The sequence below is a fragment of the Lichenostomus cassidix genome, chromosome 5 (assembly GCF_008360975.1).
Source record: "Lichenostomus cassidix isolate B80296 chromosome 5, HeHo_3.0, whole genome shotgun sequence".
NCBI lineage: Eukaryota > Metazoa > Chordata > Aves > Passeriformes > Meliphagidae > Lichenostomus > Lichenostomus cassidix.
This window is the reverse complement of record NC_139486.1, coordinates 9582514-9608350: the sequence shown is the minus strand read 5'-3', so window position 1 is coordinate 9608350 and position 25837 is coordinate 9582514. Positions and strand designations below refer to the sequence as shown.

Here is a 25837-nt window from a genome sequence, read left to right as displayed (position 1 = left end):
GAAGGACAAATTCCTCTTTCACCTCTTGAAGACCTTGGAGTAAAACTGCTCAGCAAAGCTTTATGCCTTCCCACAGTTCAGAGCAGAGCAGCTTTGTGCTGCAGCACAGGAGCTGGGGAAAGTCAGCAGGAATAAACTGAATCCTAAATAACATGTGCTTTGCTTTCCTAGTTTTTCCCCCACCACCACCTCACAAAAAGAGAAGCATTTGGGAGCTCCAAGTGATGCTGTCCCCATGATGCAGCTTAAAGCTGGTTTCAAAAGAAAACCACACTTCTCTGCAAATGAAGCTATAACAGCAATATTATTTATTTAGCAGGAAAATCAAGCCAAAAGAAAAAAAAAAAAACCCAAAACCAAAAGGCTATTCCTGAGCCTTTTACTAGGTACATGTTTATTTTGTCATTTCTCACAAAACTAGGTAGTCTTGTATTTGAAGGGAGTTTGTGTTGCTCATACCCTCTTGACCAGGTACAATAAATACTCCTAAAAATAATCCTAATGAGCCTTGTACAAGCATGCACATTATAAGCATGCTCCCTTCCCAAATTCCTGTCCCTGTCCCGTGGAACTGAAATCAGGCTTTTTCCATTACATGGTTAAAGCCTGTGCAGAGGCTGTGGATACTTGTCCTAGTAGTTAAAATCCCTCTGGAATTTGTGTCAATTTATCCAAAGGGCTACTTGGAAATACTGTGCAGGGCTTAAACCCCCCTCCTCTGTGCTATTTTCGAGCACAAGCTCTAGCAGCTCTGAAGCATTTATTCCCAATTGCACCCACAACTTTTCTTTTTGGTCTCTTTAATGTGTCAGTTTCAATCTCTTCCCCTTCCTCAGGCAGCTCTCGGGCTGTGCGGTGGCGTCGGGGCTGATGCCTGAGAACAGGAACAGTGCAAAGTGCTCTCACAGCAGCAGCACTTTTCCATTTCATGGCATTGCACATCTTGGTAGGCACGGGAAAGGCTGGTTTGTGCCCCAAAAGGCATGTTGGCACTTTGGCATGTGCAGAGGCCATGCAGTCAGCAGCCTTTGCTGTATCTCCAGAATCACCTTTATAGCTTCACCTGCCTGCGTCATGTGCTGCAAATTCAGACATTAGTTACGGATGAGCTTTTCTTGCACTAAAGGTTTTATTTGGGGAAAATGAATCAGTTGTATCTCCACCAAAAACAATCCAGCTAAGCCATCAGTCTGCACTAGCAAAGCAATAGAAAGTTCTCCCCTGAGCTGGATGTTCACCAAGGGCAATGCTGCTGTAAGCTGCAAGAGCAGGAGGATCACATGTGCACTGTGCCCATATGTCCCTGTCACCTCGTGGGACACTGCAGGGAACGGATGTTATCCCACTGGAGGAACCATGCTGCCTCCACATCTCTCACCAGGAGCTCACGAGGAGGGAGGAGGCAATTTCAGAAACTCACACCCCAGAACCAGGAAGGCTTTTTCCATGTTCCTTGCTGAAATTAGTCTTTCCACTTCTCTGCCAGTCCTCCTCCTCCCAGTCAGGCCTGTCGCTGAGGAAATGCTAAACTCCAGGAACACCAGTGCGGGTCTGGGGTTGGCACAGGCAGGGAGGCTGTGCCTGCTCCTCCCTGGGGAATGAATCCCTCAATTGGCAGGGCAGTTTCTTGCAAATTCAAAACAAAGAAATCAAGGAAAATGTGATTACCTACAGGAAAGCTTCAGCTGATGGAGCAGAGCCAGTGTCCCTGCTTGCTGCTGCCAAACCGGGCCCTGTGTCCGACCTTGGATGGGTCACTTGGGTCCAGCACAGCACTGTCACAGGCAAGGACTCTGCAGTCAGCCAGCACGGGGCCAGGCACTGCTGCTGGCTCTGCCCTTAGTGTTCTACTATTCTTTTATTATTCATATAAAGCCTTCTAACATGCTTGTTTATAATATGACTTTCTACTCTGCGAAGGCCATATGGACATAATGATCGATTATATGCTAAAAGCAAAGTGAAGGGTGCTTTATAAAATCAGCTTATTAGGGGTTTATTCAGTAAATTAATGCCTTTTAGAATGCTTAGGTACACAGAAACAAAGATTTCTCATAATTACATCATTCAGGTCTACAATTTATATTGCGGAAAGCCAGGAAAAGTTCCAGTATAATTCAGCCCCATCTCTGCACAAAATAAGGACTCTGTACTCTTCATCTAATAAGAAAGCAAAGTGGTTGAAGGTCTCTGGAGCAGAGTTGTAGTAGCCAAGTTCAGCTTTAAGACATACTATCAGGGAACCAGATGAGCTTGTAGTAGCACACATCATAAAGGGATTAATGTGATGCAGCCCTAGGGCATCTCCTCTCACCTGCATCCCACAGGCCTGGGTTACACAGGGGCAATGCTTCCATTTAGTTAAGAAAGTGTTCTGTCATTTGTCTCCTGATCTTCACAAGATATCGCCTGTTCTCAATGTAAATATCAAGAATCTCAAAAAGTTCTCCCTTGCACACAAAGGTAAATGAAAATGCCCCTTCCTTGGAGCTGGCAATGTTTAAAAAGCCTTAATGAGCTTTTCTTATTCATAAAAATGCCTGGTTTTTAAAAGCTTGCCATTTCCTTAACAGCTTTAAATGTGTCTTTTGCATCTCTCCAAATCTGCAACTCTTTTCCTCCCACTTTCTTCCAAAGTCCATGTTACAGAGTATACATGATATACTCTGGAAATGGACTTGCAGCTGCTTCTCCTCAGGAAAGTCTAGCAGCTCACAAAATGGCAACCAGGAGAAAGTGTCAGTGGGGAAAGTTCATTTTAATGGGAAGAAAATGCCCAGAGACAAAAGTCAAAGCCAGCTTGAGTTGTCAGTGGAAACCAGTTGGTTCTGTGGGACACCCAGAAAGCACACTCAGAGAACTTGAGTCATACAAACACCTTTCTTGGGCTTTTTCTCAAACTTTTTTTCTTAAAGTCCAGCCTGGCACAAGATAACATGGACATCTTGCATGATGTTTCTCTCAATTCTGCCTGCCTGCAAAAAATTGAAGAATTGGCATTCTCTGTTAATTTCTTTTCCAAACAAGAGCTGTTTTTCAATTACAGGTTTTAAGATGGTATAATGTCACTCCTGTGTTCTCAGGCACCATGCTGTGTGCTTTTGCAGAGCAACAGTAATACCTGGCAATGATTAGATCTTTATAAGCCTGTTGTCCTTGTTAAACAAAGAAGACTTTGATTCCACAGTAACATTGCATTTGGTGAAAACCTGATTTGCAGACAGTCCTTTCCCATCAGCCTATTATAAAACTCACCCAGTGACCTTCAAAGGCTTTTGAGTTCATGTCTAGCAAAGCAATGGCACAGTGAGCACCTGACTTCCAATCCATTTGTCAGACCTGCCACTGCTGCCCCACCTCAGCCTGTAACCTTCAGCCATGGATTTGGAGCTTGTAGTCAGCTCTTTTACCACCTGAGCCCTTTGAAATGCCTTTCAGCCCCATTGCAAATGGTAATACCAGAGATAGAGAGAGATTAAAGGCTGATGGCGGATGTCGGAGCAACTGTGGTATCTCTCCAATTCTCTGCCAATATTTTCCAGGAACTTACTTCCTCTTATATAAGCATATAGATATATTTTTTTTAATTGATCTGCCTCATGCAAATATTTCTTATCAGTAGATAATGCACTTGCAGCACCAGACATATGTGATTAGGGAACCTGGGCTCGAGGTGACGCAGTGGTAGCACATGGTACCGTGCAGAACAGCATCTGGACTCCTTCCACCTAAAAAGTTATTTGCTCTAACTATAAGGAATGAACCTTTAAGCACAAATGACCCGTTTAGCAAATAGCTTTACAGAGCACCACTGAGTGGACCCTCCAATGTGGCCTATATGTGCCAGTTCAGAATTGGGGTGAGGGGAAAATGTGTCTTTCATCCCTTAAACTCTTGAGATTAGCAAAATAATATAAATGTGTATAATACAAATTGCATGTCTGATCAAAGGTGCTTGCTATTGTGGCACCCACAAGGTCACCAGCAATGGTTCCTTTCTTCTCCTGACAGTAATTTCCAAGGCTGCCATGTATTCAGTGTTTTCCTGCATGAAACCATTCTCAGAATTTGGGGGTCAGACTTACAGCCACAGACGTCACTGAAAATCCTCCCATTGATTTCAGCAGCCTGTCAATCAGCCCTTAGCTTCTGTGGGTGCTGTGGGAACAGGGATACACAGTGCTCTGGCAGCAGCCTCTTAAAAATGTATGTGGGATAATTTCTCCCTCTGGCAACCTCTAGTTTAGCAGCTTAATCATCAGACAGGAATAAGAGTAGCTGAAAGATCTACTTTCCTACAATGAGTTAATTTTCTCCCCTGCTATATTAGCCGTCATACATCTATATATACTGTCATTTGTTTCTCACCCTCCTCCAGATCAGAGAGCTGCTTAATCACTGCCTGCCAGCTCCCGCCTTGCCATATTTCAGCCTGTTCATTTCAAATGTTGTTATTTGCTCCCTGGGCAGCCAGTAGTAAACCAGAGAAGCAATCAATAAATGTCCTTAACCGGAGCTCAGGCTGCAAGCGGAAGCATTGTCTAAAGCAACGGGGGGAGGATAAATCCCTGTTTCCTTCCCCCGGCACTGCTGATTGCACATATGCACTGATTCACTTGTCAGCTTGCCATTAGCAGACACGCTCTGCCTCCCAAAGCAAAGGGGTTGTGAGAGGAGAGAGAGCAAAGCCACACACAGGAGCAGCCACTGCTCCCGTGGCTGAGCTGTCTCCTCTCCTGGCTGGACTTACACCTCCAGGACACCTCTCCCTGGGGAGGGTTGGGCACCTGCAGCCCATCCCCATTCCCTGCACCTAGGATGGTCTGGCACTGGCTGGCATGTCACAGCCCCAGAGCATGCCACAGGCAGGCCACACTCCCAGGAAGGCCATGGCATGGCAGCGGCACATCAGCATCCCCACCAGGGGCTGAGCTTTGTGGCTGCCCAGCACTGAGCTGACCCCAGCGTTGCTGGTGCATCTCTCCACCAAACCCCCCGAAGTTGTGGCACAGGGAAACAGGGTCTTCCCAGCCAAAGCAGGTCTGGCAGATGGAGGATCCAGGCAGGGAATGTCCTTTGGTGAGGCAGCAGGCAAGAGGCACAGGTATCTAAGCAGGGACAAAGAGACTCTTTCAAGGACAAGACACAAACTGTCTTTGTTGCTCTGCAAGCCAAGACATCAAAGGGAACAAAACCCAGGGGGACCACAGCCACAGCTGTCAGCCCATGGACCTGCAGGTTGGAGCTGCTGCCCCTTCAGAAGCAGGGAGGATCTGGTCTCCTCTCCATCATGACAGCTTGTGCTAAGCTGCTCCATCCTTCCCACCTGTTGCCTGCTGTGCAGCTCATCAGAAGGAGCCGGGGATTTCTTTCTGGCCTTGAGCAGCACCCCAAAGCCTCCAGACCTATAGCTATTGTCAGAGCTGCAAGCATTCCTCAAATGTAAGTAATATCCCCTTTCTCTCACTCTCCCAACTTCCTGTGTTAGGATTCTTTGGATGAAAACTAAAGTTGTTATGCTCTTGCCAGCCATCCCTTTGGAAACTAGAGGGATTATTCTTCTTTTTACCAGCACTTTGTACTTGGACAATACCACAAGACTACAATAAAACAAAAGCAAAAATCCATCCTGAATGTTGCCCAGTGCAGTTAAATTCAAAGTCATGGTCCAGACTGCAAAGTTGCCTCCTGTTGTAACTTGGCAATTCAGTAGAGGTACCAAATGAGTCTTTAAAGGGCAACCTAAATAAGAGCTGTTAATTCCACTGCTGGCACAACCAACAACTGCTTGGAAAAGGGTTGGTGGATGGAAGCTTGGAAACCCCTCTAGGTACTGATGCCACTTAGTCATTATTTAATTTTTAATTCAATACTTGTGCTCTGATCATCACTGTTGACCCAAACATAGCGTGACAATTATTCTACAAACCACAGAGACAGATGAGAAGTCCTTTCCAAGTGAGCAGAGGGATTCCCAGGGGTGCTAAAGCAGATCAGAAGTAGATATAGCATACAGCAGCTGCAAGTAATAGGAGGAGGGAATATTGTTGGAAAAGAGTAAAGGAAACAGAAGGTTACACAGATTGCTCAAAATATCCTTTAATTCCTGCCAGATATTAGTCAGTCTTGTCTCCAACCATAGCACATCTTCTACTAAAGAAGCACCATTCTCGATCCTCCTCCTCCAAATGTGATCCAACATCTTCTGCCTTGACACTGGAAGCTGGGAGCAGTCACCCAGCTGTCACATTTTTAGCTGCCAAGATGGAGAGAAAATATTCAGGCAATCCTGGCTGATCTACTCGTGTCTGCCAGTGATCAGCTGTCAGCAGTGACTGGCTGTCCACATTGTCCTGTCCCATACATTCTCTAAAACCTGAGAGCTGCACACACAAATGGACTTGGCCCACACCTTTAACAAATTTTTCCTTCTGCCTCCATCTTCTTTTGTAACAAACCATCTCCCTGGATGGGTCACACGACAGCAATACTCCACTGGAGCACCTCTTAGGTACAACCAAAGTTTGAGAGATGCTACCATGGTGCTGCTTAAGAAGAAAATACACTTTGTAAACTCCATTCTCAGATGATAAAATGTGTCTCATGAAGCATCTCCATCCCAGCCCAAGAGCACTATTAGTGTCAAGGGCAATAATAAAGAAGATAAGGAGCGCAGAAGAGCATGTGCAGTCGACTCTAATTACTACCATCACTAACAAGTCAGTGAATCAAAGCATAAAAGTGAATGTGTGCAAAAATGTGTAAAGCTGAAGAAAGCATCCCTTATTCCCTGACAGAGAGGGAGAATGCCTGTGTCAGCAAAACAAAGCCTCAAAAGCAGTATGAAAAGTTGAGCCTGAAGCTGTGCTGGCAACATTGTGCCCTTGGGTGACTTTGGATAATGTCAATGTTCATTCTACAAAATAGGGATGGTGCCTCCTTTCCTGCACTGTTACTCATCTGGATTTGGTGTTTTTCCAAGTTCCCCTGGTAGGTGACCACCCTCTGCCTAGCACAGAGAAACTCCCACATTTAGGCAAGAATCCTCAAAACCTAAGCAACAGTCTGCACAAACTATGTTTGCCTGCATTACACACAGAGGAAGTGAGGCAAGAGGCTCTGTAGTGGGCTGAAGACTACTAGATATTCTCTCTGGAATCAGGACATCCCTGTAAGGAGATTGAAAATATCCTATTTAGCACCCTTTCTCCAACACAGTCATCATTACTGGTCCAGAATACTCCTCTTTGTATTCCTCTCTCTTGTCTCCACTGCAGAGGGCCTGTGATATTGCAGCAAACTGGCAGAAAATGAGAGCATTCAGGCAGTTTTTAATCAAACTATGCAATGGTTTCCCTTCTCATTCTGCCAGCCAGGGATTCTTGCCATCATGCTCTGTAAACCCCTCTGTTCTGGAGCAGGAGCATCAGCCTTGACCCTGACTCAGGTTCTCCATGTCTGGAAGGAAAGGACTCATTCACAACCTGATTCAGAGCCTCCTGACACTCGGGAGAAGGGCTCTTTCCAGTCCTGATTCACGCTGTTGTGATCTGATTCAAACCCTCCTGGCCCAGCAGGGAAGTGGGACCATGACTCAGGTTTCCAGGTTCAGAGCAGGGTGACTCAGGACACACATGGACCACAGCTGGGACAACTTCTCCAAAAACACCTCTGCTACCTACTGGGGGACATGCAGCTGCCTGGGTACTTGGGATGAGCTGTTCCAAGATGCACTTTGGACCAGGTCAGTACAACGAAGTACAAGGTATGTTCAGGGAAGAGGAGGCGCCAGGACATTCAGGCTGAAGTTGCCCTCTGGGTAAATAAGTGCTAATCCACCTCTGGCAATCACTGCATTTTCAACCTGTTGCAAGAACCTGCCTGGCAGAGCCCCTCCTCCTGGCACAGTGCCAGGACTTGTCCTGCAGACGCTGTTGGATTGATGCCCTTTGCGTCCCGCCGTGAAGAATTCAATGAGCTTTTTCGGCTTCAGCAGCTCAGGGCTGCTGGGTTTTGTACCTCGTGCTTACACTTATGGGACCTGACAGTGGCTCTTTAATTCTTAATCCTTCTGAGAAGCAGACTGTGTGTTCCTTCCAACTTGGATCAGTCTGGACCTCATTAGCTCCTCTCACTCGGTTGTGCCCAGAGGAGGTGGCAGATGTACAGACCCAGGAAAATCACAGTCCGTCACTATGGTGCTACTGCAATCCAGCCCCGTGAATTTTATACTAAATTGGAACTGAACTCCTCAATAAAGCCCCTGAGGCTTTCCTGGTATTTCTGATTTCCCTTGCTATACTTTCTTTTTTTTTGCCTACTAGAATTCCACTTGTGTTCAGAACAGGGGTTAGGGTAGGTCACGGGATGCAAAGTGCTGATTTGCTCTCTCTGGGGGCCCTTACTCTCAGTAGTGGTAGGTGTTGACTGGATCCACATCTTCAGGGGCAGGTATTTGGGCATGTGTACATGGGGGAGGCTGGAAGCTTTAGAAAATCTACAATGACATCATTGATAAGCAGTGAGAAGAGCAGTCAAAGACTTTAAAGAATCCAGGACATGATCAATGATGTTTTCTTGTGAGCAGGAGTCTTCTGCTGGTGCTCTTGGTAAGCAACCTCCTTGGATGAGGCCTGAACAGGTCAGCTTTCAGGGTTCTCAAGAAACCAACGCACCCCACTGCATCCCAATGCTCTCTCCAGGAGCAGAGATACATTGCCCATTGCTATGTGGTTAGATGGGGTTGGACCAGCCTTCCTTTGGTATCTCAGATGGGCAAACCACACACAAAGAATTGAACAGAAAGGAAAAGTAAAAAAGAAATGGAGAATCAAAGCAAAAGGGAGAGGGGAGGGAGGGAGGAGGGAGGGGAGGAGGGAGGGGAGGAGGAGGGAGAGGGAGGGGAGGGGAGGGGAGGGGAGGGGAGGGGAGGGACTGGTACCAACAAGCACCATGGCTGCAGATTGGGCTTGTGTAAACTGTCAGCTAGGCAGGTTCTCCAAAAGGACCAAAGCTGATCAAAATGAAACACACATAAAAATGTCACTAAACATAGCAACATTTGGCCCCTCCCCACAGGCCTGGGAGCCAGGAACCAAAGAAGGAAACCAGGATGTCTTTAGCATCAGCTGCCTCTGGCTGTTAGCAGGGGGCTGGAGTGAGGGACCCAGCTCTCTGGCTTGAAGCCCTTACACAACTGAAGGTCCAACCTCCCACAAGAAGAATTGAGGCTTCAGAAGCCCAATTCATAGCAGACCCCAATGTGCAGTGAGACCAATAAGAACATTTACCATGGAATTTTATACCAAGAAATGCAGAGTTTCCTTCTGCCCTTTAAGTTTTCTTTTGCAGAGCAGTGTCTAGTTCAGAAAGGGAAAAAATGCCTGGCACGCCTGGGTGCTGCCTGAGCACTCAGAATGGAAAGAGGTGGAGCTTCTCCTAGGCACCACAGCCCTGGGATTGTTTGCCTTACTAAAAAAAGTGATCCTAACTTGTTTTAACCCTGTGATCCCCATTGTTTTCCACTGTGCACATTGGACCAGTCACAGGGAGCTGAGGCTGAGGGCTTGGCATCACGGATGGAAGCATCCCCAACTCAAGAAAAGTCCATCTCTATGGGCAACAGAAAACAGGCAGGGCCCTTTGTTGAAGGGGAGCAGGATTATTTGGGCTGACTTTCCAAAGGGGCAAGCAAGGACCAAAGTCAGGCACCAGCACACCTCTGAAAAACCCACTTTTTAAGAACTGAGAAAAGTTTCATTGCTATTTGCTGGTTTTGTCTTGGCCCTGTTATGTTAAATGTGGCAGAGCCAGAGAGGACACGCAAATTTTGTTAAGGAGTTAAACCTTCACACAGGATCTCAGGGAAACTTTCTTCCTCTCATGTTGCTCATACTGTGAGACTTCAAAATGCACCAGTCTTAGCCACTAAGCAACAGCCTCCCAACAGTTAATGCAAAACACACTTTACCACAGTTAAGTAATTCTTTCTCATATGATGCAGCTGCAATTTGTCCTTCATTGTCACTAAAACCAAAAAAAGCTGTGAGTAAACTGTTTTAGGGCAGAGCTAAGAGCCCAAAAATCCTGCTACTATGTTGGCCCTGAATATTTTTTTTTCTAGAGATTGATGCAGGCTGAGATATTTGCATTTGCTCTCCCACTCTCACATGATCAGCAGTGTTCCACTCCCTCAATTTTCATCACAAGAAGTGTATTAGCAGATAACTAATCTCTGCAGCCACGTTACCACTTTCCTCTCTGAAGAGCAGCATGTGCACTGCAAAAAATCACTGACACAGCCAAAATACAGAAATCCATTGCTCCAGGCAGCAGGAACAGCAGAGGTAACAGCCTGGCTTTGCAGGATCAGCTCTCCTTCCAGTCACATCCAGCACCTTGGGTGACCTTGCTGACTTTTCAAGCAACACAGGTCATTTATCTGAGCATTGTGTGAGCCAAACATAGTCCTGCATTTGATAAACTGAACCTCTGGTGCTTGAGTGACAGCTATGTGTTTGCAGGTTTTCCTTTTTCTAGTAAAATATTTCCTGGCCCCTTTTTCAATAGGGGCAAAACTGGTAGGTTGGGGAGAGCCAAGGTAAATGCAGTCAATCTGAACAAAGTCAAACAAATGACTGGTCATGTGGTTTATGCTGAATTAATAACCTGGGCCTCCACTGATTTCATGGTTGTAGCTCCACTGGTTTCACAGCCCTCTACCTGTTCCTGTGAATTTTCTTTTTGGCCCCTCAAGATCACTTTGTTGAAAGAATGCAGCACCACACTTCTCCAGCACCAGTGCACCTGCCCCCTGCTCTGTTCCCAACCTCATCTTGAGCACAAACCCACTGATGCCAAGGACCTTTGCATATTGCAGAGGCCTGCTGGCATTCAAGTCACTCCCACAACATTTTTCTTTTTTTAATTAAGGAATCAAGAGGAAGTACAATCATCACAGAAATTACGTTTTTCTATTATCTGCTGGCCAACTTTGGAAGGTGAAGGTACAAGAAAAATGCTGTTTGTGAAAAAAATAGCCCTTAGCTGAAAGAGGTTCAGGCTCTTGTTCCTCAGTCAGAAAATCCCATCTTAGTTATTAAAGTCACAATCATCTTTCTTTACGTCTGATTTTTTTGTGGAATATATGCACAAGTTCCTGGCCCCTGCTCTTATCTGACCTTTACTGAATGACCTTTCTTAGACCTGGCTGTTGTGTACCATGCTGCCAAACATCTCCTCCCTTCACCAGCTGCATGGGAGCTGATTTAATTGCTTTTTTAAAAAATCATCTTCCCCTAGACGTTTCTTCTTGTAATTACCCAAACTTTTGTTTCCCTTTCACTGCCTGAGAAGTGCTATTTATATCCACAGCTGCTGAAGTATCTTCTTCCCAATAGCAGGTGAAGAAGATTCCTATCACAGCACATGCTCTAAAAATCTTAATCTGCTTTCTGAAGTCATTTGATGCTACCTGGTTTTTGCCTTCTGGAAACTGCCTCTCTGTATTTTGGTGGCATGTTCAAAATGACAGGAATATCCCTGGGAGGAGGGTAGAACAATGAAAATGAAAGGAAAGGACCAGGACAATACAGCTGAGCTGATTGCAGAGCTGAAAATGGTGATGCCACCACCCCTCACCTACAGTGAGGCACTGGGGTTTCTCCATGTATGTGGAGGAACCAAACAGATATCCTCCTTTTCTTTGTGGAATTAGTTTTTCTGAGTGTCCTTCTCCTTAAACCTCCTCACTGCTGGCACAAGAGGAAAAGGGGGAGCAGCAAGGGGAGAAGATGGTGGAAGAAAACAGCTTTGCATCCTGTGCTGCAAACCTAATGCAATGTTGCAAACCACACTCAGACTATGCTGCAAGCCTCACCCAGACCCATTCCAACAGCTACACCCAGGCAAACATTCCCAGAGCCAGCAACACCTGTGCTGCAAAGCCCAGAGTCAGATTTTCATCTGTGGTATCAAGAAAATCAAACTTCATTACACCTGGAGATGTTGAGCTCTGCCATTTGTATCTCCTACCACAGAGCAGAATTCACACCTGAACTCAAACGGGCTTGGATCCCTTGTGTGTCTGTCAGTCTTCAAAGCAATTGTGGTTAAAATTGAAGCTTGTGTTAAAACTGACCCTCATATTAGCAATTTCACTGTAATTACTGAGAACCTTTTCCATTTAACCCTACACAACAGTGCCTTCAGGCTCTGCTGCGTGACCAGTGATTAAAATTAAGAAGTCCATCCCAGACAAATGAAGAACAACACTACAGAACTGGCTGAGAAAGGAGCTTAAGTACAGCTCTCTGTAGCTCAAGGGCTGGTTTCTGCCACATTGAAATTTGCATGCCAAAGCACAGAGGCTCTGGCAAGAGCATGGAACCTACCCACTGCAGCTGTGTGCCAGGCAGCAGAACTGATCTGGGCTTAGTCACATCAGTACCTCAATATCCAAGGAAGCCATTGCAGGATTCATCCTTCGGAATCTATGCAAATTGCCTGGGCATGTGAAAGGGTGAACCAATGTGCAGCAATCAGACTTCAGTCTTTAAAAGTTTTGCAATTGCTCCTTGTACCAAAGGAGGAATGAGCCCACTGTGGGTCTTTCCAGAGAGAGGTCAGCAAAATGCACCCCAGAAAATTGCTGATGGTCTCTGCTGGCTCCAGCTTTATCAGGTGCACTGCAGGCACTAATGTGCTACACAAATTAATCTTAATTCAAGTGCCAGCACCTTGTGCTCAAGTTCAATGTCCTGGCCTCTCATGTGAGACAGACAAGATGTGTCGTGGTTCTGGGAGCTCTCGTAGCTCTCCAGTGCCAAATACTTTAAAGGCATGTTGATGCTAAAGGGATTCTCTGAGTTATTTGCACCAGAGGCAGCTGGATTGAGCCACTGTAGCATCCATGGGGACAACTGCCCAAATAAACACAAAAAGTGCAGAACATGTAATGATGTGTCACATGAAAACAAAAAGCAGGCACTGCTGTGATTCCCGAGCTCCATGCCATAAAGAGAGGCAATAACTCCATATTAAAACTGTTACAAGGTTATACACGGAGGGGAAAGGGTAGGGAGTCAAAACAGAGCCATGAGAAAAAGAGAAGAATGTTCCTGTTAGAAATGAAGAAAAAGTCTTCAGAGCGAGATGAGCCATTGGGAGAAGACAAGCCCTTGGAAAAGAGCTGAAACAGCACAGTGAGAGCTTTGATAGACCACATTATGGCCACATATGTCTGGACTCTGAGGGCAAAAATGCCAGTCTTGTGCAAACACCTCTGCCAGGACACATTTATTGTGGTTTCTACCTGCTGTGCCAAGCCAGCATGCCAGTGCCTGTGTGTCACTGACACCAGACAGCAAAGGTGAAAGACTGTGTCCTGGGACTGCACAGGTGTGCTCTGGTGATGAGGCAATGTCTAATAATGCATTGTGTGTCGTTTGAACCTATATAATAATCTCTACTCACAAAAGTCACTCTGATTTTGGACATGTTTGCCTTGGAAAGCCTTGTGATGCTAGCACACCTGAAAATGTCCTGAGAAACTGCCAGGTAAAAACCACAGTCCTTGTCTCAGTCTTGCTTGGGGCTCCTGGGAGCAGAGGTGCCTGGATCCAGCAGCCACATCCTCCAGTGAGCACCATGCAGGCCAGCAGGAGCGATGGCCCTTCCTCTGCAACAGGGACACAGCAGCAAAGGGACACAGCAGCAAAGGGCCCTCCACACCGCGGGCTGACAAGTGCAAGGGTGAACAAACACCCTGTGCCTTCCTCAGGATCTGTTGCCTCCCTTGGTGCACTCTCAGGGCCCTGATCCATGATTACTTTGTAAACAGAGGTGTGTTTCCTGCAGCACGTTCCCGACTGGGCTGGTTGGAGCTGCCTTGGCAGGGCAGAGAGCAAGCATCCGCCCTTCATGTGCTGCAAGACAGGTGCTGGTGGCACAGCGCCAGTGACAGCCATGCCACAGGGTTAGAAGCTCTTTGCTGTTCCTCAGGAAAGGTCCACATTCCCCAGGGGCTGGCAAGGGATCCCTGACTGTCCCTGAAGCTCCCATGCACATCCACATTTATCTGTGGGCACAGAGGGGCTCCCACCCACAAGGTGCTCTGAGCTCCCCTGGACAAGTCTTGGCCCCCACCAACACATGCATCCCCTTCCTCCTCAAAGCATCCCCCCAGTTTTCACCAAAATGACCTGACCTCATTCCTAGTACTCTCCCCAACAGTGGCACACATGGAGACCTCTGGCTATGTCTGTCCTCAAGGATTGCCTCTCCCTGCAACAGCGCTGGGTACGAGAAATCCCGTCTGCCCCGTCCCTTCCCAGGACAGATTTGCATATTGGGTCAGGCAAGTGTTTCCAGCCACTTGATTTCCAGGGGATAATATTATTCATGAAGCTATCTGCAGTCCCCAAATCCTTGGTTGCTGTTTGTTTCTTTCTCACTCCTTCTTCCCTGCTTTTTACTCCCCCCTTGGCTGTTGGTCTGTTTAAAAAAAAAGTTTCCCTTGGGCTGCACTTTTAGCAGGACATTTCAAAGTCAGGCTGAGATGGGTATTAAATGAGGATAGATGCCAGGTTCCTTTTCACTACATCCCAAACTACTAGAATAGCACTGAAAGCTGTAAATTAGGTCAGCTTTGCACAACAGCTTCCCCAGCCTTTTCTGGGAGCGATACTGCACAGCCTTCGGGTGACTATTGCTTTAAGCAGATCTGGTGCAGCTTGTCTCGAGGGACAGGTATGATGCAGTGACAGCTCTCCCAGGGCTACCCCCTCCTCTATATAGACACAGTTTGGGACCCAGATCTACCCCTCTGAGGGTGCACAGTCAAGGGGAGGCACAGGAACCCCCCATCATCCCAAAGCTGGGACCTGATAGTGATCATAAATATGGGGCAGGGCCCCTGCCCGCAGAGGGGACAAGCTGTGTGCAGGCAATATGGGCAGCAGCAGCTCCTGGATGAACAGCAACAGGCTGAGCAGCAATGCTGAGGTCTGAGATTGACTGGGGGAGTTTCCCATCCAGTCCTGTGTGACTTCCAGCACATCGTTACAAAGGCTCAAAAACTTCTTTCTGGATACTAGGAGGTATTGCTGGTGCTAAGATGATGCACTCTGCGCCTCTGGACAGAGGGACAGGTGGCCATCTGCGTGACCTCTCTTGCTGGATGAACCATTGCCACCTTGGTACACCATTCACAAGGTGAGGCCAGTTCCTGCTCTCTGTGGTGGAAGATGAGCTCCCAGTTTTGAAAATCTGGAAGCAAGCAAGTGGGAATATGGCAGGGGCTATTTTGAGAGAGATTCCTGTGGAGAGAATTAATGGTCTCATATGACTTTTCTGACTTTGCAAGCACTTGCTGGTGCAACATTGAGAAGAGCTACAAAGAGAGCAAAAATATGTGCTCCTTTCCCACAACACTCACCTGGCTCCCTGCAACCTACAGCTCAGGGACACTCTCATTTAGGGGTCATATCTGTGTGTTTAGTAGCCCTGGGCATATTTGCCTTCAGTGAGTTTGACTAATTCTTCTTGAGCCTGTGTAACCTTGGGGTGACGTGTGCCAACCTTCATATTTGTGTTCAGGGAATGTGCAGGCTGTCTCCTCTCTGCTCACTTGGATTTCAGAGTCCTGCCCCATTCCCCTGTGTTGCCCTGAGCACTGGCTCTTTGCCTGGGCCAGGACCATCTCCTGGGCCAGGGACAGGTATGCTGGGAGGAGAGAACAAAAGAGGAATAGGTCCAAGTCCTCAGCCATTAATGGAAACACAGGGGCACGAGGAATGTAATTAGCATCTTGGCATAGTGTTTGGGAAAGCCAGAGAGGCACGTCAGAGAGGGGAGGAGAAAGGGATCAGGGGATAAGCCAGGGAGCAGAGATCACAAAAACAAACAGCAAAGCACAGGGCCAACATTGTGAGACCCTTGAAGGCTTGGGCAGCTCCACCGTGCCTCTTCTGGTGGCTTCAGGGACCTGTGAGGCCTCTGTGGATATAGGAGACAAAGCCTACGGTGTGAAAGGATTCTTCAAGGACCTTGGAGTCCTTTCCAAACCCCTTCTACCTGAATGCCACTTCTGTAGTTTCCATGGAAATGTTATCACCGGGAGAGTGAGCAAAGGTCCCCACGTCCTGGGTGGGAAGGGCAGGACCAGCAAGAGCAGTCTCACTATCTTGCACCTATTACAAGTCTAAGCAAGTACATAGATGCAGATTAGATAGGAGAATTTCTCACTGCCCTGACACTTGCAGGAAGCACTGTGGAGGTTTACACATGAGACCTTTGCATGCTGGAGAACGGCAAGAGGAGATGGAGAGTGAAGGGAATGGAGAGCTCCTTACCACCTCCAGCTGAGCTCCCCAGGGGCAACATAGTCCAAAACAATGAGAAAACAACCACTTTCTACCCTCAGTTGCATAAGCAGACCTTCAGCAAAGCTTTGAGTTGGTTTAAATTGCAAGAGTGAGCTGCAGCTCAGCTCGCCATGGCCACTTGTCCTTGCTCCCTCCTCCACACCGCAGTCTGTCACCCCAGCACTGCCACTGCCTCGCGGGACAGGGACAGAGCAGTGGTGTGACAGTCTGCAAACAGAAGAGAGAAGGCTTGGACTTCACTGCTGAGTGTTTATTTGCAAGATTCTGTTGTGTTTGGATAGAGCTCCAGGCAGGATGTGTCTGCAGTAAACACAGGAAAAGGGCTGACGCTGGAGTTGAGTGGAAAGGCTGGCGACAGTCTCAAGTTTTAATTAAAATGGCCCCTCTTGGGGTAGCATGTGATTCCTGAACAATGGCTGATAAAGGCAGGCCAGCTGCCGAGGGCTGCCTCCTCAGGGTGCTCTGGAGGTGCCTTGGCCTTCTGCGTTTTCTTTCTAGGAATGGCCTAAGGAGACACCAGATACATCTGGGAAAATACACCCATTCATTTAAACACTGAAACATCTCCTGATAATTTCCTTCAACCTCAAAACCAAGTGTGTATCTGAGTCAGAAACAAAGCCTACATTGTGCAGAGAGAGTTGTGCACAAGCCTCTCTCCATTGCAGTCACCATTCCCAGACAGGGAGCTCGAGGGATGTTAAAGAAGCTCCAGGCTGCTACATCAGGCCCTGCAATGTCACAATTTCCATGCTCAAAATGGCTGAAGGACGGTGGATGGATTTTCCATGGAGCACTGCCCCCTGCTGTGGGCTCACCATTCCCACAGGTTTCACTCCTCACAAAACCTCCTGGTAGGAAAAAATCTGCAAAATCATGGTGGCCTCACAAAACTCTGGGCCATTCACTGCCTGTGTGTCTGCTCGATGTCCTGGGGATCTACCACAGAGCAGAGGCTACCTAAAAATGTGAGGAAGAATTCCTACAAAATTATGCATAATGTTCATTAACAACTTGGATGCAGGACTGGAAGGAATACTAAGTTTGCCAACAGTAAATTAGAAGGAGCTGTCAACTCCTTTGAGGGCAGAGAGGCCTCAACAAGTTAGAGATGGGCAATCACCAACTGCATGAAGTTTAACTAGGGTAAGGGCTGGATTCTGCACCTGGGATGGGGCAACCCTGGCTGTGTGTGGACTGGGGCGTGAGAGACTGGAGAGCAGTGCTATGGAAAGGGACTTGGGGGTCCTGGTCGATGGCAAGTTGAATATGAGCCAGCAGTGCCCTGGCAGCCAGGAGGAACATCCCTGTCCTGGGGTGCTCTGGGATCAGAGCACCTGCCAGGGAAGGGAGGGGATTGTCCCACTCTGCTCCGCACTGGGGTGGCCTCACCGCATGTCCTGTCTGCAGTTTTGGGCACCAAAATATAAGAAAGACATAAAGTCATCAGAGAGCTTCCAAAGGAGGGCCTGAGGATGGTGAAGGGTCTGGAGGGGAATCCTTATAAGCAGCTGAGGTCACTTGTTCTGTTCAGCCTGGAGGAGACTGAGGAGAGAGCTCATAGTAGCCTTCAACATCCTCACAAGGGACAGCAGAGGGGCAGATATTGATCTCTTTGTGACAGGACCCATGGAAACAGCATGAAACTGAATTGGGTGGTTTATGTTTGATATCAGGAAAAGGTTGTTCACCCAAAGGGTGGTTAGGCACTGGAACAGACTCCCTAGGGAAGTCACAGAGAATCCTCACAGAGTTCAAGAAGCATTTGGACAATGGTCTCAGCCACACAGTGAGATCCTTGGGGTGTCCTGCTCAGGGTCAGGAACTGGATTCAATGATCCTGAAGGGTTCCTTCCAACTCAGTATATTCTGTGATTCTGTGAAAACAAAAAGGAGGAACGAGGGATAAGGAATTCAGTCAATGTATCCCCTTACCTCCACAATATCCCCAGCTGATACCTGAGATCTGGGGACATCTGGGTCTGCAGCAGCTGCAGCCCAAGCCCTTGACACCAGGACTTACCCTGCAGCGAGGCACACAGCGTGTCTAACACAGCCGGTGGCGACAGATGGGACCAGTTGAGCCCAGCTGCAGATATCACTGTGGCAAGCCCACATGGATGTGAAGAGCTTGATTTTTCTGCTCAACAGGGATGGAGAAAATACTCACCTCTAAAGCATCCCTCGCCCTAGTGGTAGCGAGGTGCTGGCACCAAGTTGGACCTTCAGCTACGGTGCTTGGGGAGTTACAGCCCTGCACAGCAGTGGGAGAGGCACCCCTGGAATGTTCAGGCTGCTCACAGGGAGCTGCTCTCTAGGAGCTGTTGTTTATCACGGTCCGTCAAAGCAGAAAGCTGTGTCCAACAAAATGCTGCTGTCACCAAAATTCTCCCAACCAGCCAGGACATAAGAATGCCCCCAATGACATTTGCAGCCACCAAATCTCTTGCTGCTGTGGAGCACATTCATTTGGAACAACAACATGGTTTTCATACTATGATTCTTTACTCAGCATTTGCCAGGACTAATGTGTAAAGCTCAGGGTAAGTGTGGTAACTCAAAAGTCTGATTTCTGGTAACTTGATCTGCTGTTGAGTGAGTGGTCTGGCTGCAGCTGTGCTGCTGGACAGCCTCATTTTTACGGTGGATAATGTGTTTCAAAGGTGCCCCCATATCCCATGGAGGTGATGTTGGTCTTCTCATTTCTGGTAGATGTGCATGGTAGCTAAAGACCCAGACCTTCACCTGCTGAAGTCCATCACAGCTTTGCCCTTGTCTTCAGAAGAAGCTGGTGGCAACTTTTAGTTAAAGAAGGAAAAGGTAGAAGAATGAAATAAAGTCCTGTTAGAATCCAAGCCGCAGGAGGAAAAGCTGGTATTTTTATAAAGAAGACACAGAGATCACAGGAAATTTTGGAAACCGCATACATTTTAGATTAAATGAGCTTAGTGTGCATTTACTCTGAATAAACCATGAAATATCTTATCAAAAGTCTACCCTACAGTAGATTGTAAAGTATTATATGGTAGATTATAAAATGACTAGTGGGAGAATACCTTGATTGGCAGATAAGAAGAGGTGGCTGCTGTAGTGAGATTCACAGAACGAAGCCCCGGGGCACTGCTACCTACAAAGAGCAATTCCACCCACACCACAAAGACATGGCTTCCAGCAAAGGGAAGGGAGAGGAGTTTTACACGGCTGTAATTGGGACCTTGGGGAAGCAGAGATGGAGATGGCTCTGAGAGAGAATTTTTTTAGCCAGGAAGAAGGCTTTTTTGGTTGACGTTCATACTTGGAAAACCTGTTGGTGTTGGTGAACTGCCAAACACTCTGAGAACCATTGCATCATTCCTTGTTGGTTTGGGAGACACAAGGTTGGATTCTCCCACCTGCCTTCTTATTCCTTATGTCAGCAACTCCCAGCAAAAGGTTGAAAATTTATCTTTGCAGTGATATCTACAGCTGAGCTAGGAGCTGAAATAGCAGGTTCTGAGTAACCGCTCTGCTGGCCTGGAAAAGTCACCAAGGTTGTGCAGTGTAAAGTGTATTTCTGCATCCTTCATCCACTTTGCAGTCTGCCTGAGACAGCTAAAAGAAAAGGTTTAGGACTTCTTTTTTATCCCTTCCACCATTTGTTTTCTTGATGTGGCTCAATCTTGTCATTAAATTAAATGTATCCAGGTTATAGGAGAGTGAATTTATGCAGGGATTAAAATAGGCTAACATTATGCCATTGAAAAATTCCTTAGCTTGCTACTGAATGAAAGCTCAGTGCTGACCTGCACAAGTATTTCTGCCCAGGAACAAAAACTGGTCTAAAAGACAGAACTGAGAAGACAGCTGGCAGGATGAAATGAAAAAAGAGAATGTCAGCTGCCTCTCCAGGGATCAGGCCTCTTTGAAATGAGCCTTGACAGACAAAATAGAAGTCTTGTTGCTGGGCTCTAGCAAAATGCTAGCAAAGGCCAGATCCTGTAAGCCTCAAGGCTGGGGTATATCACTGTAAGATAAAAGTGGTAAGAGTGGGTGGAATGTGAATGCTCCAACTCAGTACTAATGCTCATGTCTCACTGGTCTCTGGTCCTCAGCACACCCAAGAGAAAAGAAGCATGTTTGCCATGGCCCTAGGACTGGCACCCATCAATGCTGAGAGCAGTCCCTGGTGTCTCCCTTGTGTTACCCCCTTGCAAAGGACCAGGGGCAAGGAATTGTGCCCAGGGCATCAGGAAGATGAGAGGGACAGCCAGGATGGGTGTTCTCCCCACAGTGCCATGATGATCTGCCTCAAGTTTAAATAGGGTTTCTCACTGAGAAGCCACTCCGTTAGCTGGTGTAGGCGGACTCCACATGAGCTGAGGAGCTTATTGAAATTCCACCAAAGAAGAGAAAGGTTTTTCCTTTATCTGGTATGACTGAAATCTTAAAGCCAGAAGGGGTTTGGATGGAAGGAAGGATCATAACCTACCTCTGGCCAGAATTACCTCAACACAGTTGTTCAGACAGGGCATGGGCACTCCTTGTCCTGCCATAATTACTTTTGCAAGGTAGTTTTTTTTAATTTATATACCCTGGAAACAAACTATATAGGAAGTTCCCTGTTATAGGATTCACATTGCTAGCCATATGGGTCCATACTGTGTCTGCTACATAGGACAGATTAATAATAAACCTGTACTTACTTCTGTATGGATAAGAATAAATATTCATCCCACTAGCTGGTAAATCCCATTTCAACTACCCTATATAGTTATATGACTAATTCCCTTAGTGCATAAATTGTTCTGGTATAATGAGTATATGTATTTTAGACAAGAAGAGTTATTTCATTTATCTGCATGAGTAGATATCCCAATACAGATGTATTTATACCAGCACATCTGCAAGAGAGCAGACCTACCCCACTGAAAAGGAGTTTTACCATGTTAACTGTGTGCAAAGCTCAGCATGAGGGCACCTTCCAGTCAGCAGAAGCTGTCAGAGAAAATAGTCTGCTACAACACGTGCTCCTCTGCAAGACACAGTGAGTTCCTTTCCTCCAACAATACAGAGAGGTGAACAACAAGTAGAGACAGTGTGAAAAAAAAAAATATAAAACAGATGACCTCTCACATCAGGAGAGCTTTCTTCAAAGAAATCGTGTCTTTCCTCCAGTGGGGAAAGTAGAGTTGTTTACTCCTCCTTTGGTCCAACAGCAGTGCGTGTAATTAAGGGCACAGACTGATTTGTTTGACTCATTGACAGCCTGAACAGCCACCTCATGTTTTGTTCGACCATACCAGAAGTCAGACCGTTTTGCAGGCTGGGGTTTAATGGAGCCTAATTCTAAGGAGCCTCTCTTTTCCCCCGAGCCACCATGTTCTTTCAGCATTTGACACTTCCATAGAGCTTCTTTCCCCTGTGGATTTTCCATATTGCTATTTTTGGGAGATTTCAGACTTGCAGCACAACCTTCGCCTGTTCAGCTTCTCTCTGACTGTAATAAAGCCGCCCTGCACCCCTAATCATCTCAGTGTTTGGTATTAAATTATCCATCAGAGCTCCTTTGGTAACAGAGGGAGTTGATTGTACTGTCTTTACAGAGGATAAAAATAGCAATCATTGCAGGCAAGGGCACTGGGGAGGGCTGAGGCAAATGGAGGAAGCATTTCTCCTGTGACTGAAGTTGGTGCCTTCACCTGCAGACAGTGGGGATTGGTAAAAAAAAGGATCCAGTTTCTGTAACAGATTGAAATATAAATGGCTGTGTCTGAATTCATGCTGATGACTTTGATCTGTTAGGCAGGGAACGAGACACTGGATACTGAAAATTTCCCCGCAGTACCCTGAAAACTCCAAGTCACCAGCACAAAAACCCTGCCTGCTTCTTCAGCTGGCTCCCTGCTTCCCTTTCCAGTGCCAGCACTGCACCAAGCTTGCACACCCCAGCCTTCCAGAGGCACGATGAGCTCCCTGGGCTCTGACAGGGGAAAAAACATCTTCTTGGAGTTTCTGAAGCTTTTAAATAAGTGGGACATCCTCCTGTGCTGCCCCGATGAACCCCCACCCGCTGCAAACCCTCTTCCAGCTGCTCCTCTCCTAATCCAGGCTCTGACATCCCTGCTCCACCACGCCCGTTGGTATCATCGATGCAGTGTGGCAGCTCTCTCTCCAGACCTTGCTGACAAACTCACTGTTGCCTGCAGCCCAGAGGCAGTGTTGACATGCAGAGTCAGGAGTCATTTGCTGATGGCATGTCCTGAAGTGGGGAGGAGGTGGGATTTGTCTCCTGAAGTGGGAAGGAGGTGGGATTTGCCTCCTGAAGTGGGGAGGAGGTGGGATTTGCCTCCTTTGGCCCACGCAGCGGAGAGCCCGCAGTCGCCAGGATGTCGTGTGCCGCTTTCCCTGCTCCCTCAATGGGCTGGCCTAGGAGAGCACAGCCATCTGGCAGCTCTGATGTGTGAATGATGCTGCTAAAAAAACGAGGATTTCACATTCAGATCCCTTTTTTTTGCAGAAGTGCCAATCAAGCATGTGCTACTTGGACTGGGAAAATGGCTTAAGAAGTTTGCCAGGATTAATGGAGCTTCATATCAGCTGAGTGGAAAGAAAATCAACAGGAGCACATTTCCCTGCAAGTCCAGCTAATTTTGAGTCCATAGTTCAGTTATTCTGGGGCTAAAGGTGTAGAAAGACCCCAATTATCAGGAGTATTCCAGGAGACAGCACAAGAATACAGTGCACGTAAGTGCAGATCAAAGTACACCTTTGGGTAATGGGTTTGTATCTTTCATCTAGAGAAAGGGATGTGCTCTGGTAGCAGACAAGAATCAGTTCTCCTTTTCACTAGGATGAAGTACTGGTGCCATAAATTTCAGGGATCTGAACCTACATCCAGTGGTACAATAAGAGGAAGAAAAACTAGGTAGTGAATCCTTTTCTGTTTCCTATCACTTTCTGGGTCACTGTCAAAACTTATGCCCCCTCTCAGATACACAACTGTTCATCAGGACCTCACAAGGGGCAAACCAGTTATTGATCTGTGATCACCTTCTTACAATATTAAGCTCCTGTCAATAACTGGATGACTGTGTCTCAGAAATACTGATGCTCTGCTATTTCAGCACTGCACATGCAGCCAAGGCAGTGAGCCCAGTCCATCCCCACCCCATGTGCCTTCTGGGAGTACCTGTGCTCTCCTGGCTCAAGCAGTCTCTGAGAGCACATCTCGTGCTTTCATATGCGAAAAGCTGTGGATACCATTGGAAATGAGACATGGTACTAAATTCCCAAGGACTTGCTTGGGAGGCACAGTGCCAAGCCACTAGTGGCAGTGCTTCAGGCCAGATCCTGAGGCTATGATTCATGGGAAGAGAGCTCAGTGGTCCTGCGTGGGTGCAAAGGAACACAATTCAACATGTGCAGACATCTGCAGTATCAGATGGGACCCAAACAAGGAAAATCTGCCGAGTCCCCCATCCTGCCAACAGCTCAGATGTTTCCAGGGTGAGTGCTGAATGCAGAAGACCCTGGGGTGAGGGGAGTGAGTGGCCACACTTGGGCTGAATTTGGTGCACACAAACTGTGAGAATCTGCCTTTGTGTTGTATAGCTGACCACAAGTTATGTACTCAGCCCTAGCAAAGTTTTTTAACTGATGAAGACAGAGAGAAACAGTCCAAGATGATCCTGCTTTGCTAAAATTTACATCTGCAACTTATAAAGCAAATTGCCATGGTAAATAGCGATCAGTGAGGCTGAATCATCTCCCCATCCTCTGCACATTTTCACTTTGACATTTGTTGTCCTTCTTCTTCTGTTTAATGAGCGAATGAAAGATATTTGAAACTCAGGTCTGTGCCTCCTAGCAATTGAAAAAGTATTCTAAAGAAAAGAAATACTTTTTAAAACTGGTTAAAGCTTCTCAGTGTAAAGAGAGTAAAAAGAATGATTCACCTATGCTATTAGAAATTTTATTCTGGTCTGCAGGAAGTCAGAAATAATAAATCTGAAGATCCAAAGCAATTAATGCACTGTTTTCTCTCTGCCTCTCCTTTCCATCAAGTCCATTAAACTTTGCTTGGGTAAATTAAGCTTTGATACTTCAGCTTTACATATTAGGCATAAAAGAAATACATTGAGATACAGATATATATAATCTCTCTCTCCCTCCTTCTCTCTCTCTCTCTCTATATATATAAAATTTCTGAGATAACGAATGTATAAATAAGTACATAAAATAATAATAAAAATAAAGATACAATTAATATATGTAAATTCTGAGATATATTATTTAGGAGAAAACTAAAGTTTCATTGCACCTGTAAAACAGATGAGCATTTCATACAGATGAGTTTTGTGAAGATAGGAATGTGATGATTGGCCTCTGGTTACTAACACTCCATTAGCCCTTTTTCCAGCCTATTACTCATGTCAGGAAAAATGTGTCTTTCTGAATAATCTTCATTTGAATGCCATGTCACCCAGATTTTCATGAGGCAAATATCAAATGCAAGGAGCAACAGCCACTGGATAAGAGACTTTATATTCTCTGCAAATGTCCCAGTGGTGTGCAGACAATCTCTTTCCTTTTTTAAATGGGAATAAATTGTTGCAGATTCAGGGCCAAAGTCATTGCCAATGCAAAACTAAGCAACTCTTCACTGACTTGAATAACTTCCAATAAAATATGGCAGGACCAAATCAGACCTAAATTCAGCCTGGAAAATATGGAAGAGCCAATGCAGTTTTTGCAAACATAGTCATCAGAGTTGTCAGAGCAATGGCTTGCTCTGCAGAGAGGAGCTGGGACATGATGCATAGAGCTGCAGGCTCAGGTATTTATGGACCCTTGGAAGATTGGTGGGGATCTTTGTCAAAACCTGAGAATGTGTTGAAAACATGGAAAAGAAGCTCATTATACTAATAAGGAGCTCTGCTTGTTACCCAGTGCCAGCAGGACCTCACCTGTGAAAACCTCTAATATGTTTTCCCCGACTCCACAAGGTGATGATCATGGAGCATTGCACTGACACAGAACTAGGTGACTAATGCCACCTATGGAATTACCTGTTCCAGTGTGCAGTGCAGCTGCACGGATTGATTCCATGCCTGTGCAGCCCTGCCTGCCTGGCCTGCAAGAGTTAGTGAGACACTGAATGAAACAGAGCACAACAGTGGCAGGGGAGCCTGTGGGACAGAAATTCCATCCTTGTGACAGCTGTTTGTGGCAAGCAGGAGAGCTGCACAGCCAGGTGGGTCAGCTCAAGGGAAACAATGGTGAATGCAAGTAGGAGAGGAGGAGGGATGTGCGAGGCATGGTCTGAATCAGCTATCACTGTTGCTAAAGTGCAGATTCAAACAACAGGTGGATATACATATTTATAGACAGTGCATAGCTGGTAACTGCCTGCATTTGGCTGGTTCCTCTCTGTGTGAGAAGCAGAAGATGAGCCTGGACAATTATACCTTGAA

General features: G+C 46.6%; 1 long non-coding RNA gene across 1 annotated transcript; it reads left to right on the top strand.

Annotated features, from left to right (window-relative positions):
* The first annotated feature begins 618 nt into the window (after positions 1 to 618).
* On the top strand, positions 619 to 8241 carry LOC146435913 (uncharacterized). Its single transcript, XR_014852425.1, has 3 exons — positions 619 to 2463; positions 5172 to 5442; positions 5530 to 8241. It is a non-coding gene; the product is annotated as an uncharacterized LOC146435913 (long non-coding RNA).
* Positions 8242 to 25837: the final 17596 nt, after the last annotated feature.